Here is an 18,512-nt window from a genome sequence, read left to right as displayed (position 1 = left end):
TCCTAGGGGAAGGTGTCCGCTCTCTGGGCGATCTCTTGTCTGTTCACCTGTTGTCCTTCGCCATGGCCGCGTCTGTTGTGGTCCTGCACTTCAGTTGCTGAAAACTTTGCTGCGGAATTGAATGTACCCTTTTTTGTTTTCTTTTTCCAGACTCCTAGTGGAAAGGTTTGGCAAGAAAAAGAGTTAGCTTGCGTCAGGGAAGAAAAATAATGCGCTCTGTGTTAGGATCTGGCTTTTTTGTGTGATATGCACTCCTTTGGGCCGCAGAACCCTCAATTTAGTCAAGATGCTGCAGGTTTTTCTCTCTCTCTCTATTAAACGATTAACAAACGGATCTGCATACACAGAATGAAATTGGCATATTCACCTGTGTTACATCGTTTAATCCATATGAGAAACCTTTGCCATGGTATTCCACATTTTTTAAGAGGAGACATCTGAGCTTCAGAAGGTTAAATGAGTTGACAAAGTGAGCTAGGATTTGAACCCTCATTCTTCTCTTATTCAGGAACTGTTAAAACCAGCCATACACTGAGGGCTTTGTTTCGGTCTGTTGGTTCAAAAATCAAACCAAACCTTTCTGCAAGCACTTCTTTGGGGCACACGTTTTTCTGTTAACTCATACTTGAAATGATCTCTATTTTGTTGCTTGCTTTCAAAACTACACCTCCACTGCATTTACATATAAGAGTAGACAAGCAAACTGAAGAGAAGTGAAATGACATAGTGTATCAGTTTTCAGTTATTCAAATAGAAAGTTTACATACCAGAATTACTTAAATATTGAAATGTATAGCCAAAATTCAGGCCGTTCTCAGATACAGGACTGGGTCGTCAATGACAAGAAGCCCTGATGGTATGAGTGGGTGGTTAAGCACTTAGCTGCTAACCTGGAAGGTTGTCAGTTTGAACCCCCCAGTCGCTCCACCTAAGAAAGAGGTGACATTCTGTTTCCCTAAAGATCGCAGTCTTGGAAACTGGAAAGTTCTATGCTGTCCTTGGAGGGTCATGGAGTTGGGCTCTACTCTAATGGCTTTGATTTCGGTTTGGTTGAGCTAATGAAGGCTGATTGAAATTTGAGATGCATTTTTAACAGAACCAGTGTTCCTGCTTCACACCACTTCCCTATGTTTTCCATGGAACCCCTTTCAAGCCTTTTCCATTTTCCTCACTTCTCCCCACTCTACCGAGAAAGAACTCACCTGCTGCTTCCCCTCTGTCTCTGAGAAGTATTTTTTGCTCCCATTACTTGGTTAATACCTTACTTGTCTTTTTCTATTTAATGGAGCGTGAATTATCCCCTCAGTTGCTTAAAAGTACAATTGTGCTTAATATTTTCCTCAATTTAAAATCCTATCTTGAGCCTATGTTCCTTCAGGCTGCCTTGTTTTCTTTGTCCAAAAACAAACAAACAAAAACCTTAACAAAAGTGGTAGTATTTATGTCAAAAAAATTTATAGTATTCATTAAAGAAAACATGTAAAAATACAAGTGCTACAAAAAGCTCACAGAAAGATGGAATTAAGGTAATGGGATTTTCCCACGAACTTTTTGAAGCCCCGTGCCCACTGCCATCAAGTTATCCGAGGTTGTCGATTTTTTTTTTTTCAGAGCTGCTGGTGGTTTTGAACTGTCGACCAGTCGCAGCCCAACTTGTAACCACTACAGCACCAGGGCTCCCTGAGGTTGTCAATCTATGGGAGCAGACAACCTCATCTTTCTCCCACAGAGCAGGTGGTGGTTTTGAATCGTCGACTTGTGGTTATTGATGGGGTCCATCACCAGGGCTTCTAAATTGAAGCCCCTCGGTACTAGATTGTAGGAGCCGTGGTGGTGCAGTAGTAACAAGCTGGGCTGCAGTCCAAGTGGTTTGCAGTTGGAACCCCCCCAGCAGCTCCGCAGAAGAAAGACTGGGCTTTCTACTTCCTGAAACAGTCACAGTCTCTGGAACCCACAGAAGAGTCCTGATGAGTTGGCCTTGACTCAATGGCAGTGAATTTGGTTTGGTTGGTACTATAGTCACTGCTGTCGATTGGATTCTGACTCACAGCAACCCTATAGGACAGGCTAGAACTGCCCCTTTGGCTTTCTGAGACTGACTCTTTATGGTAGCAGAAAGCCTCATCTTTGTCTCACGAGAACCTGGTGATTTTTATCACCACTATGCCACCAGGTCTCCTCAGAAGCCCCTTTATAGAGTAAAATTAAAATTCAGTCATCCTTAATCCCATCTCTAGAGATGACTAATATTTACTAAATTTCTTGGAAGAGAAAATTTACTTCTACATTTACTTCCTGACCACCCATTCATTTCTTTCTTAACCCTTTTATTTTTTAAATTGCACTACAACAAATCCCCTGGCACTGTATTTTGAAGGTGGTTTGTACTCTGATCAACACATACTAGCCACGTTCTCTCATACATGAAGGATTTCCCATCCTTTCATCATTTTTCTGTGAGTACACCCACAAAAGTTTGTAAGCTAGCCACTAAATGCCTTTATCTTCCCCCACTTTAGATATCTAGTTTCTAAATTGCCCATGTCTATAACAAGCCACTATTTTGAGGAGACAAGAATGTTTTTTTTGATGTTAAAAATCATTTCTGGTTGGAACATCGGCCATGGCTGTCTGCATCCATAAGCATAGCACAGTCCAATCCAGAGAAGCCATCCAATTTCAGTATAGTTTCTAACAGATCACACTGTGAGACATCTTTTCTCATTTGATCAGGTTCTGGACATCTCAGCCCTAGTCATCCACACCAGATCAATTAGGTATCAGCTGCAAGCTTGGGGGGTCCATACACACCTACCTGTATGCACTTAAAACCAGCTGGCCCCCTTCTTAGTCTCATAAAGTCTAGTCCCTCGTGGGAGATCATGGCCATCGGCTCAACATTCGCACAACTTTTCAATTTCAGACCAGCCAGCCCTTCTTTCCCATCTCTACCATTTGGACCAGGTCAGTGGGTGCCAAGGAACACGTCCACAGCTCAGCCTGTCTCTTCACTGCTGCCTTTTCCCTAACTTCCACTCAAGTGGACCCAGGTAGTTACCATAAAAAGTATACCTAGCTGCTGTTCCCTAGCTTCCTTTAACCTTAAGTCCTATTAGGGGGCTTTCTCTGATGGGCACAGGCTTTCCCTGATGGATGCATCTAATGGCAAACGTCTTGCTAAATACTCAGAAAGCCAACCCCCTCTCCCTGCCCTTTTCAGGTCTACCCTTCAAATCTTAATCTCTTCTCTCAGCATTTCTGAATGGGACTCAGACTTCCACCCAAGCCCCTAAATCTGCAGAAGCTTCTGTCTTAAAATAAAGCCTGTTCCTTTTGGGCAATTTGTAACTCCCCCTATAGCATAGTCAATCAAGTATAGGCTGAAAGCAAGCCTACAAGCTCTTGTAATGATTATTGATTTCCTGTTTACAATACAAGTAGGAGAAACGTCCATTATCCATAGTGCAGTCAAATAAACAATCTAACCTTTTTAATGTCCCAATTTATCTCATCATTTTCTCTGGATTATGTCTCCATTTATGCATATATGACCTTGACCTCTGGCTGGGTGGATGTAGTAGGCCCAGATGCCCTATCAGTCACCTTCTTCAACCAGCTGAGTTTTTGCCCAGGCCACCCCAGAAGTAGCTTTTCTCCCCTCAGCTGTAGTCCTTATAAGTAACTGTAACCAAAGTAACCATTCTAAAAATCAAATGTTTTACTTCCTATGCCCCTTTGGTTCTTTCTCTCCCACAGACCCATGCTTCCAGAGTCTGGAGCCATTGCACGGGACCCCACATTTGACACTGAAGGTGCTGTCTCCTATTGCATTCTACTTTTTTGCTGAGCTCTATAAATCATTGCAGTGACCACACAGAATTTATACGGTGCTCATGATTATGGGGTTTATTAGGGAAATTAATAGGTTACAATTCAGATGAGAAATTATCAGGACACAGTTATTCATTTAGGATAGTCTCTGCTGTGCTCCCAGGCAGGTCTCTCTCTGGTCCTTGGCCTCGGGTCTGGCCTCTTCCCTGCTCTGGCAATGTCTCAAAGCCCTTTGGGGGCTGCAAGTAAATGACCAAAAGGCATGCCACTGTGCTCTAAGACTCAGCCTGAGGCATTCAGCTCCAGTTCTGTGGGTCTGCAAACCCAGTTCTTCCAATTACCTTATATACTTGAGTATAAGCTGAGTTTTTCAGTACATTTAAGAAAAAAAATCATTTTATTGGGGGCTCATATGTTTATCACAATCCATACATCCATCCATTGTGTCAAGCATATTGGTACATTTGTTGCCATCATCATTCTCAAAACATTTGCTTTCTACTTGAGCCCTTGGCATCAGGCCCTCATTTTCTCCCTCCCTCATGAACCCTTGATAACTTATAAATTGTTATTATTTTGTCATGTCTTACACCATGCGATGTCTCCCTTCACCCACTTTTCTGTTGTCTGTCCCCCAGAGAGGTGGTTATATGTAGATCCTTGAAATCGGTTCCCCTTTCCATCCACCCTCCTGGTATCGTCACTCTCACCACTAGTCCTGAAGGGATCATCCGTCCTGGATTCCCTGTGTTTCCAGTTCCTATCTGTACCAGTGAACATCCTTTGGTTTAGCCAGATTTGTAAGGTAGAATTGGGATCATGATAGTGTGGGTGGGGTGGGGTTAGGGGAGGAAGCATTTAAGAACTAGAGGAAAGTTCTTATGTTTTATCGTTTTCAACACATTTTTTAATGCAGTTTTTGTGGTAAAATTAGGTGCCTCGGTGGAGATTCCGGCCGGCTTACACTCAAGTATATACGTTAAGTGCCCAGAGCCACTCTGCTCCACCAGCTGCCCTCCTGATGATCTAAACACTCAGCCTATCTTGTTCTGTGGACTGAGAAGTCCACTGCTCTGTCTCATATTTTGGCTCTTGGTTCGGTGGGGCTCTTCTGTTATTCCTTTGATGTCAGAGTTATCTCTTGGATCAAGGAGGTTCAGTGCACAGGGATTGTGGGGTCTGGCAGACACACTCCACACCTGACACTTCTCTTTTGCTAGTAGTGAGATTCCCTCTTCTGAGATGGTTCATTTTATACCCAACAGCGTGGCAAACACAGTTAACCCTTTTAACTTTACTGAATCCTATCACTGTGTTTTCCCCACCCACTCTCAGCACAGGAGCCCTGGTGGTGTAGTGGTTGCATATTGGGCTGCAATTCAAAGGTCAGCAGTGCTGACACCAGCTGCTACCCCCATAAAGAGTTAGGGTCTCGGGAACTTACAGGGACGGTTGTGCCCTGGCCTGGAGGGTTGCTGTATGTGGGCATCAACTTAATGGCTTTGAGTTTAGGGTTTTGAGGGTGGTTGGGTGAGTCAGTATGACAATCTCCACTGCATTGTTTGTCTTTATATTTGATGTTTACTTTCTGAGAAATTTTTTAAAAATCATTTTATTGGGGCTTCATACAACTCTTATCACAATCCCTACATACATCAGTTGTGTAAAACACATTTGTACATTCGTTGCCCTCATCATTCTCAAAACATTTGCTCTCCACTTAAGCCCTTGGCATACGTTTATATTTATTACTGAAGTAATGCTTTTATGAATGAAACTGATTTACTGGAATTAATACACAGTTCGTGTTTGCATCAAATTTATGTGTGTAGAGATACATAAACCACACAGAATTTCAAGTTTCTAATCTTAGAAGAAAATTAATTTGGATATATATTTGTTTTGTTAAATGGATAAAAGTCAGCACAAATGGTAGGAGGTAAATGTAAACAGTTTCTGTAATTTTTGTTGAATAAATTGAAATGTGTCAAATGGCACCTCCCTTAAAACTAATGCTCATTGTAGAACTCAAGATTATAATCTATTTATGAAATGAGTTGAGCAGCTTTTCTTCTTTTTCTCTCTTCAAAACACTTTAGCCCACTGGTTCTCAACCTTCCGAATGCTGCGACCCTTTAATACAGTTAGTTCCTCATGTTTGGTGATGCCCCAACCATAACATTATTTTCATTGCTACATCATTATTGTAATTTTGCTACTGTTATGAATCAGGCGACCCCCAAAGGGGTCGCGACCCACAGATTGAGAACTGTTGGTTTAGACTGAGATTGAAAGTTTGTAAAGTCTCACCCATTTGCCAATTTGGTCTAGATTTTTTTTTTTGCAAGAAAATTGAATAATATTACTGTTTCTTTAATAGCTGTTGGTTTATGTAGGTTTCCTACTTCTTGGGTCAGCTTTAGTGTTTCTCCAGAAAAAATATTTAGTGAATTTTCAAATTTAGTGTTGTTTGATTTTCAGTTTTTGTCCCTTAAATTTTCTCCTACAAATGTTTTTTTCCCTTTTTCGGGCCCTTTTTTTTTTTTTGCTGACTGAATCACATTCTGATTCTACCTTGACTAATGTTAGGATCTTTTTGCTTTTACTTTTTATCCAGTTTTTCTGATGCATTCCTTCTTAAATAACTTTTAAGAAAAATTGTGGTAAATACATGTGTAACAATACACTTGCCATTTCAACATTCTTCACACGTGCAGTTCATTGACATTAATTGTGTTTGTCATATCGTGCAACCATCACCATATATATCCTTGTTCAGCTTTTTCCATCCATCACCCTCCACGGAAGCTCAGCAGCCAGCAGTAAGACCTCTCCCTCCTCCCACGTCTCCCTCATGCCGTTTCCTGATAACCTTTGGCCTATATTCACTTTCCTATTCTAGATAACCATGTGTTGTTAGTCGCCTTTGACTTGATTCTGACTCATAGTGACCCCATGTGGAAGCAGAATGACAGGCCTGTCTCTGAGATGCCTCTGGAACAATCAACCTTTTGGATTGTAGATGAGGGCTTAACTATTTGCTCCATCTGGGGACTCCAGGGTTATATAAACAGGAACATAACAATATGAGGGGGCTTCCAAAAGTTTGTGGGAAAATTCCATGCTCTTTTCATTTCATTTTTCCATAAGCTTTTTGTAGCCCCCATGGGCTTGTTCTCTTGAGATGTGTTTTGTTCATGTTATTTGTGTAAAGGTTAGTTCATGTGATGGTATGTGTGAGAATTTCACTTTTCTTTCTGGCTGAGTAGTAGTCTTTTGTCTTGTTTTACATGCCTCTTGGTCCCTGCTTACACCCTGTGACTCCTCTGCCCCCTGTCGTTACTTACACTGCTTTCTCTTCTTGGACTGTATATGTGGCTGTTGCCACATTCCAAGTCCTCACAACGTTTATAACTACCTCCTAAGAACAGGAGTCCTGGTGGTGGTGGTGGTGTGGGTTATGCAGTGAGCTGCTGTAAAGGTCAGCAGTTCAAAACCACCAGCCACTCCTTGGGAGAGAGATGCAACGTTCTCCATAAAGAGTTACAGTCTCAGAAACCCACAGAGATATTTTGCCCTGGTTTATAGGGCCACTGTGATGAATCAACTCAATGGCAATGTATGATTCATTTCTTAAGCCTTATTTCAAATTCACTTCGATGAAGTCTTCTCCATTTCCTTATTCTGCATGGAATTTCTTATTCTGAATTTGATTTTTATCTTAATGTTTTCTTAATGTACTTGCTCATTTGTCTTAAAAATCAGCTTTAGTTACACACAATTTATGTACAGCATTGTGCACACATTAATGTGTGTAGTTTCAGAGTCATTTGGTCTCTTACGTTTTTTTTTTTAATTGGGGGCTCGTACAACTCATCACAATCCATCCATTGTGTCATGCACATTTGTACATTTGTTGCCATCATCATTCTTTTATTAACCATTTTATTGGGGGCTCGTACAACTCTATCACAATCCATACATACATCCATTGGGTCAAGCACATCTGCACATCTGTTGCCATCATCATTGTCAAAACATCTTTCTACTTGAGCCCTTGGTATCAACTCCTCACCACCACCACCACCCACGAACCCTTGATAATTTATACAATTTTTTTTCTTAAACAGATGTTTTTATACAATTTATAGTCCCGCTACTAGATCTTAGCGCCAGCCTGGATCAGATTTTGTTGCATATTAAATTGAATAACAGGGAAGGTCCCTTTTTAGCCTATTCAACTAGTATGCTAATCTGACTTTGATCTTGGGAGTGCTGAGCCATGGAGGAAAAGGAACATGGGTTTCTCCTCAGGCCATTCTTCTTGGCTTATTTTTGGACTAGGAACTCTTTTCCTGACCACCCCTCAACCCCTTTTTATGCTTTAATTGGTTGCTTTCTTACTACCACAGGGTCCATCTTGGTGAGATCAGTTCAACTTTGGGCTTGTAAGATTAATTGTTGAATTGCACTGAATTCCAATTGTAAGATGCATCATAATTTTATAGATTATTTATAAAGAAAATGTGTTTCCAGTTAATTACAGCCATTAATTTAAGATACACCCTGATTTTGGAGATGCTAAATTATGAAAAATATATATACCTTAGAATTGGTGAATAGGATATTTGCCTTTAATTTCTCACCTTTTGGGCACATCGCATTAATATATTACATATAACTTCAACTTAAACAATGAGTCATAAGTGAAATGAAGCTGCACGTACAAATGATTCATTGCCAATCTACTGTCACTACAAAAAGTAAATTTTAAAAGAGGATGCTTGTTAAACCTCCTTAACATGAAAAGTTTCAGGCAGTATAAAGGAAATAGGTAATTCTACATAAACACTATTCCTCATTGGGTTTTTTTGGCTGTAACTGTTACTGAAGCAGATCTCTAGTCCTTTCTCACAGTCTTTGGTTGGCATAGTGACCCTTCTGAGACTGGAACTATTTAAGGAAGCAGAAAGCCCTCTTTCTCCTGTGTAGCGGCTGGTGGATTCAAACTGCTGACCTTGCAGGTTGCCGCCCAACTTGTAACCACTATGCCACCAGGGCTCCTCTTACAACACTAATGATGTCTAAAGAAGTCAAGCCTGACCATACAGTCTAGCTGTGTATAATTAGTTGTTGATTTATGAAAGCCAGGGATATTCTAAGTGTGAGAATAAAACAGTCATATTTGCGGTTTAGGGATTGTGAAAAATCAGTTGGGAGAAAGGAAGACTGAAGACATTGGAACTTCTTAAGGAGGCTGTTTTATCCCGGTCCGTGCTAGTATGGTGGCTGATAAGCAGGGCTTCGGTTTAACAGGACCTAGCAGTTAGCTGCGAGGAAGAGATGCGTAGGACAAAAGAAATGGGGTTGGCAAGAAAGACTCCCAGGTTTCCAGCTGGAGAAGAAAGGTGGATAGGTGTTGCTCACTGAAATGAGAAATGGGAAATGATAGCTGGTTTGCTGGGTAGATGAGTGAGTTTGATTTTGTTCAAGTGGAACTTAATTAAGTCAACTAAGACAACCAAATAAATATTTTCACTTGGCAATTGAATAAACAGGTCTGGAGTTTCTTGGCCATAGATAACTGGTTTGGAGGTAGAGTATGGATTATATTCCAATAGTGAGTATTAGATGACTTTCTCAAGCGACCCTTAATTTCAAGTAACAAGAAGCCCACTCAAACTAGGATGTGGTGGGGGCAAGGTTTTTTTGCCCACTCAGGGTTTTTTAAAAGATGAAAAAATTTGCCTCTGACTAGATCTAGGTGCTCTAGTGATCATGACAGTACCTCGCTACCTTTTGGCCTCATTTGCAGGCAAGTACTGTAATTTGGCAGGAAAGGATCACAGGCAATTTCAGGCTTACAGGGTTGTTACTGTTAGGAGTTTCAGAGCCTTGGTGGCGTACTGGTGTACATATTGGGCTGCCAACTGCAAGGTCAGCAGTTGGAAACCACCAGTGGTGCAAAGGAAGATGAGGTTTTCCGATGTCTTAAGATATATAGCCTTGGAAACCTAAAGGGGCAGGTGTACTCTACACTTTAGGATCGTTATGAGTTAGACTTGACTTGAAGATAGTGAATGTGTGTTATAAATTCAAGAGGAATCCTCTTCCCAGTTCCATATATTTGATCTTGGAGGGATTCTTAATGGAGTAAACCAAAACTTGTCATCAAGTTGATCCAATTCATAGTGACACTATATAGGGTTTACAGGAGCAAACAGCCTCCTCTTTGGCTTGCCAAGCTGCTGGTAGGTTTGATTCACTGACTTTGTGTCGAGTAATCCAATGCCTAGCCCACTGTGCCACCCAGGGATCGTTATAAAGAGTATGGGGTACCATGAATTGGCCAGGCCAGAGTTACAAACCCACTGGAGTAGTCAGGGAGCAGGTTGAACTGACTGGCTTTCTGAGAACCAAGTGGGATGGAGAAGTGGTGGCTTCAGAGAAAGGCTGGTACTAGACAGTAAACGTAAAGCCACTCTATTTTTGTTCTTGTCCCTCTAAAGGTTATTTCTGACACTGATGAAAAATCAAATACAACAATTTTGTGTGCAGGCTCATGTTAGGAACTCCTACTACATACAGTAAACCAAAACCCAAACTCCCTGTCATTGAGTCAATTATAACTCTCAGTAGTCCGATAGGGCAGAGTAGAACTGTCCTGCTTTGATTTCTGAGGCTGTAAATCTTTGTAGGAACAGACTGCTTCATTTTCCTCCCAAGAAGTAACTAGTGGGCTTGAACTGCTGTTTGACCGTTAGCAGCCCAAAGTGTAATAAAAACCATTTCGCCACTCGTGTTCCTTGTAATACAGTAAAGAGCCTAGAAAAGAGACATGGCACATTAGATAATTTGACATTGCTATTTAATTTTAGTTATATCAAGAGCTACAGAAGGAGGGTGTAGGGCACTTAAAAGCGTGAAACAAAGGGAAGCCTGACTCTTCCTGAGAACCGGAGCTTTGAAAGGCTTTGCTGAGAAAGTGACTTACAGGGGGAGACATTAGGTAAGAGAGGGGAGAGTGTTTTGTTTTAGTAATTGTCCAGTAGTTTTTACAGCAAACATTTCTTCCTTTTAAAAACTCTAAACGCGGCATATCTATTGTGGATTATTTAGGGAATTTAAAAATGGATAAAGAACTAGTGGGAAGGTTCAGTTTTGATTTTTAATCTCTTCTAAACAGCTGGTACTGTTCTATCACTAAATAGCTATGTGCTCTTGGACATAATACTAAACAACTGTGGGTCTCTCTGTTCCCCCTTTTAATACAAAAGTAAAAGGAACTTGGTGAATTTTAAAATCTTTTTCTGCTAAAACTTGCCTGACTTCAATGCAGAGTAGTTGGGTGCTGAAATTGCAGGTCATGGAATGTTTTCAGTTCTGATGACACTAGATTTCTGACTTTACTTGCTAAACCACTCTTCCTGCCTTGACAGTTGTTATAGTAACAGAGAATGATTTATGCTAGTCTTCCTTTGCCAACTGTGTTAGGCCAGGTTGGCTAGAGAAACAAATTTGGGGACATGTATATATACGTAAGAGACAGCTTTATATCAACAAGTAATTATACACCAAGCAAACAGCCCAGCCCAGCCCAGGTCAAGCCCTTAAGTCCATACTAGTCCATAAATCCCTCTTCAGACTCACACAGCTACATGCAATGGTACAGAATGCAGGAAGATCATAGGCTGGTGGGTGCAGTCTTGTGGATCCTGTGGCAGTGGAAACATCACAAGGCTCTGGCAGGTCTCCTCTGTGTGCCTTACCAACAGGAAGGTGAAGACAGTGAGAGTGGACTGCCTCTAGAGGGCATTTATATCAGTAGCACCTCCAAATGAGGTCATCAAAGTTGCAACCTGATTGACAGGCTAGACTCTGACCCTCTACTTCAAGTTGAAATGAAATCATGTAACTACCACACCATTCTTAATTCCCGCCTACCCTCACCCCATCTTTTGGTTAAGAAGAAGCCCTGGTGGTGTAGCGGTAGCACATTTGGCTGCTAACCACAAGATGAGCAATGTGAAAACACCCAGACACTTTGGTGGAGGAAAATGAGGCTTTCCTACCCCCTTAGAGGGTTCCAGTTTCAGTCTCAGAAACCCACAGGGGTAGTTCTACTCTCTCCTGTAGGGTTACTAAGAGTCAGAATTGACTTCATGGCAGTGTGTTTGGTTTGGTTAAGAAATCTGGAGGACCTTTGTATTATTGCTCTACTGTTTTCTGTATATTAAATACTTTGGGCATTTTCTTTTTAGCAATTAGAATTCTGTGAATGCAAGGTCTTGAGTGTCTGAGGTTTGTGCTTGATTAAAAATTCCTTGGATCCCTAACTGAAAGAAGCCTCTGATAAATGTTAAAATGTTTAAATTTCGGTGAAGTTCCTCAAAGTTCTGTATGTTGTTTTTTTTTAATTACTTCAAAATGTCATGAATTAAAACTCAGTCACAATTATCCTGAAGTATCTTAGGTATTTGAAGGCAAGCCCAAAGGTATTGAAGGTATTTTGAAGTCAAAAGGCATTGCTACTAGGGTAGCAGTTCATATATAACCCCCCAAAAGCCCCTCCCATCAAGTTGATTTGCACTCAGAGTGACCTATCTAGGATTTCCGAGGCTTTAAAGGGAGTAGGCTGCATCTTTTTTCCATGGAGCTGTTAAGGAGGGTTTGAACCTCAAACTTTAGTTAGTCTAGCGCTTACGCCACAGTGCCACCGGTCCATATGTGCATTTCCCCTCAAATACAACCTGTTTAAACATATTTATGATCACTGAATGGCTATGGGCAAGTTCTTTCAGTAATAAGACATGTCTTCATGCCTTTGGGTACCTTCAAAGAAAAGGTGGTCTCCGGTGGGTGGATCTGTGGGTCAGTTCAATCCAAGGCAGAGAGGACAACTCGAGGCTATGGGGATGGTTTCTTCAGCTTTCATTCACCTGGTAATCTTGAAGGACACAGGACCCTGGGAGGGAGGTGCTTATGTGAAGAAGTTTTTTCTTTCATTTTGGTAGTTCTGAGGTAATTTCCACTCAATGTAAAATGGACAGCTATGGGGGTGTCCAGAAAGCTTACATATGATTGCACAGTAAAGAATGGGGTTCTCTCAGCTTCTTTTAGTGTTTTTCTTTTTTATATTAGAAACAAACAAACAACAACCACTTCTCCACTTCCCAGCTTGTCTAGTCTTTTGGAGGGAAGAGGGTAGGGAAGCACCCTGGTCCATAGCACTTCTGGAAGTTGTCCAGGAGCACAGGCTGGCGCCTCCATTTCACATACAGAAAAACATTATAAACAATTAAAAAACAAATACCCTAAACTAACAAGAATAATGAAATAAAACCCCAATAGAAAAGAAAGAAAATATTAAAAAGTAGAACAAATGTAAATAAATCATAAAAGAGATCAAATGATAGGGTGTCAGACTTTATCCTAACTGTGTGTGCAACAATCCACTTTCCAGTGTGTTCCCTGTGTTAGCAAGACTGTTCACATCCTGGTCCGTGGTCAGAGGGGATTCAGCCGGAGATCAGTCCACGTGCATTTCCCCTTCACTTTTTCCCTCACAAAGCTCTCTGCCTGACAACAGGACCATTCAAATCCCTTAGCTGTGTTTGGAGGGGGTCATTGGAAGCTTGATATTAGGGTGGACCGTACAAGTGGATTTTGGGCTTCCACTGTCATCCATAGCCTTCTGCAAACCAGGTAGTCACATGTCATGTAAGAATTTTGTTGGAAAACCTTACTCCACTACTCTACAGTCAGTCATAACCTTACTCCACTACTCTACAGTCATGATCATGCTTCTTCAGGTTGCTCTTTGTTGCCCAAACTCAAAGAACATTGAAAAGGAACAAGACTTGAGTGCTTTAAAGATGCCAAAACTGCTGTTTTGAAGAAGGCAGCATTTTGGGGGGAAGAGTTAGAGAGGTGGGAGAAGTATCAGCTTCAGAAATGTATAGACCTAGAGGAGGATATGGTGAGAAATAATTGTTTCACATTTTGGCATTTTTGTCTTACAAAGGTTTCTGTTGACTTTGTAGCTATACTTTTTGACTTAACTTCATGTACCAGATCAACAAAATATGATGTATTATTTTTAAATCTCCTGTAGTTTCTCATGTAATAAAAATGTTGGGAAGATTATGCATGCTGAATTTGCATGTATGTCTGGGTAAGGAAAAGCAAGCTAATCTTTTTGAAGTAATACTTTAGTTATTGTCCTGAAGTAATACTTTAGTTATTGTCCTGTTATCTTTGTTACTTATTTGCTTACAATGTAAAATTCAAATTATTTGAAACTGGTCGACTGCTCTGGCTCAGTCTACTGTTTCGGTTTTGTTAGGCTAAGTCACTTTATGTATACAGTTTTGTGTATTAATTTAGAATCTTTAGATCTATATGGTTGACCACATGATATGTGGCTAATCTGAATTGAGTTGTAATATAAAACATACAGTACTTACTAGATTTTGAAGATATTACCAAAAAAGAATGTAAATTATCTCATGCTTTTAAAATATTAGTTACATATTGAAATGGTACAGTTTGGGATACATTGGGGTGATTGAAATATGGTATTAAAATTAATTTTACCAGATTCCTTTTATTTTTCATGTGTCCATTAAACATTTTAAATTATGAATAACATTGCTTTTGACTTTTATCTCTATTCTGTGCCTTTAAAATGCTTCTAAATCCTGTCTCTTCTATGAAGTCTTCCTCAAAATGTAGCTCTTCTTCATCATGAGTTGAAGGTAGAATTTTAACTTATTTCTACTTCTAATTAGCATATTGAGGGACCTTGGTTCAATAGTAAATGTTTGTTTAGCTGCTAATCTGAGTTGTTTGTGATAGAAAGGCCTGGTAAACTGCTCCCAGAAAAACTTCAACCAATAAAATCCAGCCCTAAGGGGCAATTCCAACTACTATGAGTTGGAATCCATTCCATGTACCCAGTCACAGCATCATTAACTTATTAGGTTTCCTTGCTTTGAGCCTTATCAGAGCTGTTAATATACTAGTATGTATGTCAAAACTCCAATATACTTTCCCTAACTGTATTCATATATTACTATAGAAACCTTTGTTTTCTGTTTACAGAAATTACACATATTTGGGTTGAAGTTTTTCTTCTTTTTTAAATTATTAATCATAGGGTTGAAATTTTAAATTAGAGTAGATTGGGCTGGACCGTGGCTTGTTTTAAACAATGGAAAGCTATCGGAATTAAGATGTCATAAAGAGATATATGATAAGTCATAGTTGGAGATAGGGATTGGAGACGAATGGAACTTCTTGTTGTGTGTTTATACCCATACTGATCTGAGCTGTTTATTGTGGCAAAGAAGCCTGGTGGGTCTGCTGGATAAGCAGTGGGCTGCTAACCACAGGCTGGCGCTTCAGACCGAACAGCTGCTGTATGGGAGAATGAATGTTGAGGCTTTATGCTTCTATAGTTAGTTTTGGAAACCCTTATCAGTTAGAGTTGACTCACTGGCAGTGGATTTGTTTTGGTTTTACATAAGGACCATCGGAAATCCTCTGGACACCAGATTCACTCTCTCTTTCTACGTGGAGATGTCATGAACCATTCTGTCATCCCCTTGGTTCCATTTCCAAGTGCGTTCTAATTCTGCCCAATAATTTTAGCATTAATGTTTTATATAATTGTATTTTGTTGCTGTTGTGATAACTAGTTTTTTTTTCTAATTTGATTATGTTGAAATGTTAATTTTTTAAAAAGCAATGTTTATTTTAAAAATATCATTTATAGGAGCCCTGGTGGTATAGTGGTTACACATCGGGCTGCAATCTGCAAGGTCAGGAGTTCAAGTCCATCAGGCATGAAAAAAAATCATTTATTGTGGATTGGTACCTCATTGTGGTTTTAATTTGCTTTTCCTTGAAATGAATTTGAGCATCTTTTCATGTGCTTTTCATTGGGATTTGTATATCTTCTTTGAAAAATGGCTTCATTTTTTATTTTCCTTCTGTAATGATAACTGTATTAAATGTGTAAGTTGTATGCTATAATAATTCTTAATTTGAATATTGAGGAAAATACCAAGTCTTGGAAACATTGAAATCCCAGGCATCCACATATAAAATTACGTGGGGTTTTTTTTCCCCCGTGGGTTTTATCTTTAGCAATGCGAGCAGTAAAATGAGATTACGATGGATTATGAAAATAATATCAAACACATTTTTCTTATTACCCGTATATACTCGAATATAAGCCGACCTGAATATCAGTCGAGGCACCTAATTTTACCACAAAAACTGCATTAAAAACATGCTGAAAAATTTGGCTTATACATGTTATAATGTCCCCCTAAAAGTTATTTTTACATATGTTAATCTATTTAATTTTTATACATATTCTGTAATTTAGGTACTGTTATTAGTTCTTTTATATACATGTACAGAAGGAAATTGAAGCCCTAAAGGTTAAGTAGTTTATCAAGGTTTACACAGCTAATGGTTTCAAAATGAGAATGTACACATACATATGTTAATTTATTTTTGCTGGCTTTTATTCTGTTTTCCACATAGAGCAAATGAGTTTAGTAGACTTTGTGGTGCTATTCCTGAGATACCCATTAAAATACTTGCACTCGAGGTGTAAATAACGTATTTTTGATAAGGTTACATTCAGGTGCCATTTTAAAATTTTTTATTGTGAATTAGGTGGAGGGTGTATCTGATGGACTTTTTAACATTTATCTCCTATTTTTAGAATTTAAAATTTATTATAATTTTTCATAGGTAACTTTTAATTGATATTCTTTAACTTGCTTAACTTTTTTCCTTTGCATCACAGAGAGAGGTATCTTAAATAAGGTCCGCAGTGAAAGTTAAGAGCCTAGTTAAAAGTGCTAGCCTGCTAACCTAAGGCATTTAGCGACCGGGAAACCTAATTGCCAGGATAGGCAGGCACACTCTCTCCCATTGGCTGGGAGTCAAATGGACTTGATGGCAGTGTTTTTTGTTTGTGTCTTTAGAAAAAGTTGCTTAAAAAAAACAAAACACCCCAGACCAGTTATCATATATATGTTTAAAAAAATTAATACTCTGTGTTTTCTCCTTTTTGAGATATTTAAACATGCTTAGTTGTTGATTAGACCATTTTTCACAGCTGGGTGGGATACAAATGGTTTGTGCTTGACTGCTGGCTGACTAAAGGGTTGGTAATTCCAACACATCTACCCAGCAGTACCATGGAAGAAATGTCCTTGTGCTCTGCTTTCCTTTCCTTAAAATTATAGCCAAGAAAATCCTTGTGGAGCAATTCTACTCTGTCATGAAGGTGCCATGAGTTGGAATCCACCAGATAATAACTAATACGAGCAGCTGTGGTTACTCTCAAAACAGTTGAAGCTGAGTAGATGTTTGTGCATTTCCCCAACATTCCTGTACCAGAAAAAGTCACGTCCCGTGTGTAATTTGTTTCTAGAAAAAAAACCCCAATTCATATGCATACTATAAAAAGATAACTAACATCAGTAAATATTTTGATATGCACTCTATCCCCACACAGAAACCCCATTTCCACTGAGTCTCTATTTGGCTTCCAAGCTGTAACTCATTAGGGGTGCAGATACCCTTTCTGTCTCCCTAGGAGCGACTAGAAGGTTTGGACCACTGACGTTGCAGTTAGCAGATTAACGCTTGTCTGCATACTATATAGACTTTTCAGAAATCTATCTTACTACTTAATATTTCTACCATAACTTAGAGTTTGATAAAATAAGGTGAGTAAAACTGAAATTCTGTTCATATATTAAAGCAGAATGTCTGAACTTGAATCTTTAAGAAACTTGAAGTTAATCAGAGTGTAGAGAGGTATCTAAAGAGAGAAAGTTTTGGAAATTTGGCTGTCTTGTTCTAGTCATCAGACTGCTGTGTCTTCCTCTGCTTCTTTTCTCTTTCTTCAGTTTTGTGAGTTATAAGCTTTTTTAAGCAGCTAAGATGTTTTAAATTTGATGTTTTTCTGAATAGTGGACTAAAATCAAGATGTAGGGAAGTGGAGCTGAAGCTCGGGGAGGCTAAAAAAACAGATGGAAATAGACAATCCAAAACGTCTAGCAAAATGAAACGAGAGAGAATGCAATATGGAACCTAGACTCTAAAATTATACATCTGCTAGGCAGCTGTGCATTCTTTATTCCTAGGTTCTGTTGTGAAAGAGTGAAAGAAACTTTGACAGGACAACATATACTAAGTAGACTTGGCATATCTTCTTATCACTTACTGTTACATGTATATTTTTAGTTGTACAGTATGTATTTAATTCATCTTTAAGTGGGTTGTTTCCCATTTTTAGGTGTTAGAAAAATTCTTTTCCAAAAATAACATCTTTTTGTTGTTGCTTGTCATTAAATTTAGACTCCCTATTTATAGCCTCAGCATTGAATCAACCTTTTATCAAATTACACATCAAGAGTTTTTTGATAATCCCAAAAGAGTATGATGGTGTTAAGAATATGTCACTGCTTTCCTTGCTTAAACTTGTTTAAATTAAATACTTAGGAAAAAATATGCAGTTTCTTAATGAGGCGTTTAAAAGCAATTGGAATTTGAAGAATGAGCAGTTTGAAAAAGCTTTTAGTCATTCTTTTACATATTCCCAGGAGATTTTAGTAACTATTAACCTTTGTCTAATTTTTTAGTTTACAAAG

General features: G+C 39.3%; 1 protein-coding gene across 1 annotated transcript in view; it reads left to right on the top strand.

Annotated features, from left to right (window-relative positions):
- Positions 1 to 3,769: 3,769 nt before the first annotated feature.
- Positions 3,770 to 18,512, top strand: part of BMPR1A (bone morphogenetic protein receptor type 1A) — a 130,905-nt gene continuing 116,162 nt past the window's right edge. Inside the window, exon 1 of the mRNA XM_004709200.2 lies at positions 3,770 to 3,812. The gene's annotated coding sequence lies outside the window, so the exon portion shown is untranslated. The remainder of the gene's footprint in view (positions 3,813 to 18,512) is intronic.

Source organism: Echinops telfairi, unplaced genomic scaffold (genome assembly GCF_000313985.2).
Source record: "Echinops telfairi isolate 266 unplaced genomic scaffold, ASM31398v2 ScPeMD7_2010;HRSCAF=2546, whole genome shotgun sequence".
Lineage (NCBI taxonomy): Eukaryota > Metazoa > Chordata > Mammalia > Afrosoricida > Tenrecidae > Echinops > Echinops telfairi.
This window is presented reverse-complemented; position numbering and strand designations above follow the sequence as displayed.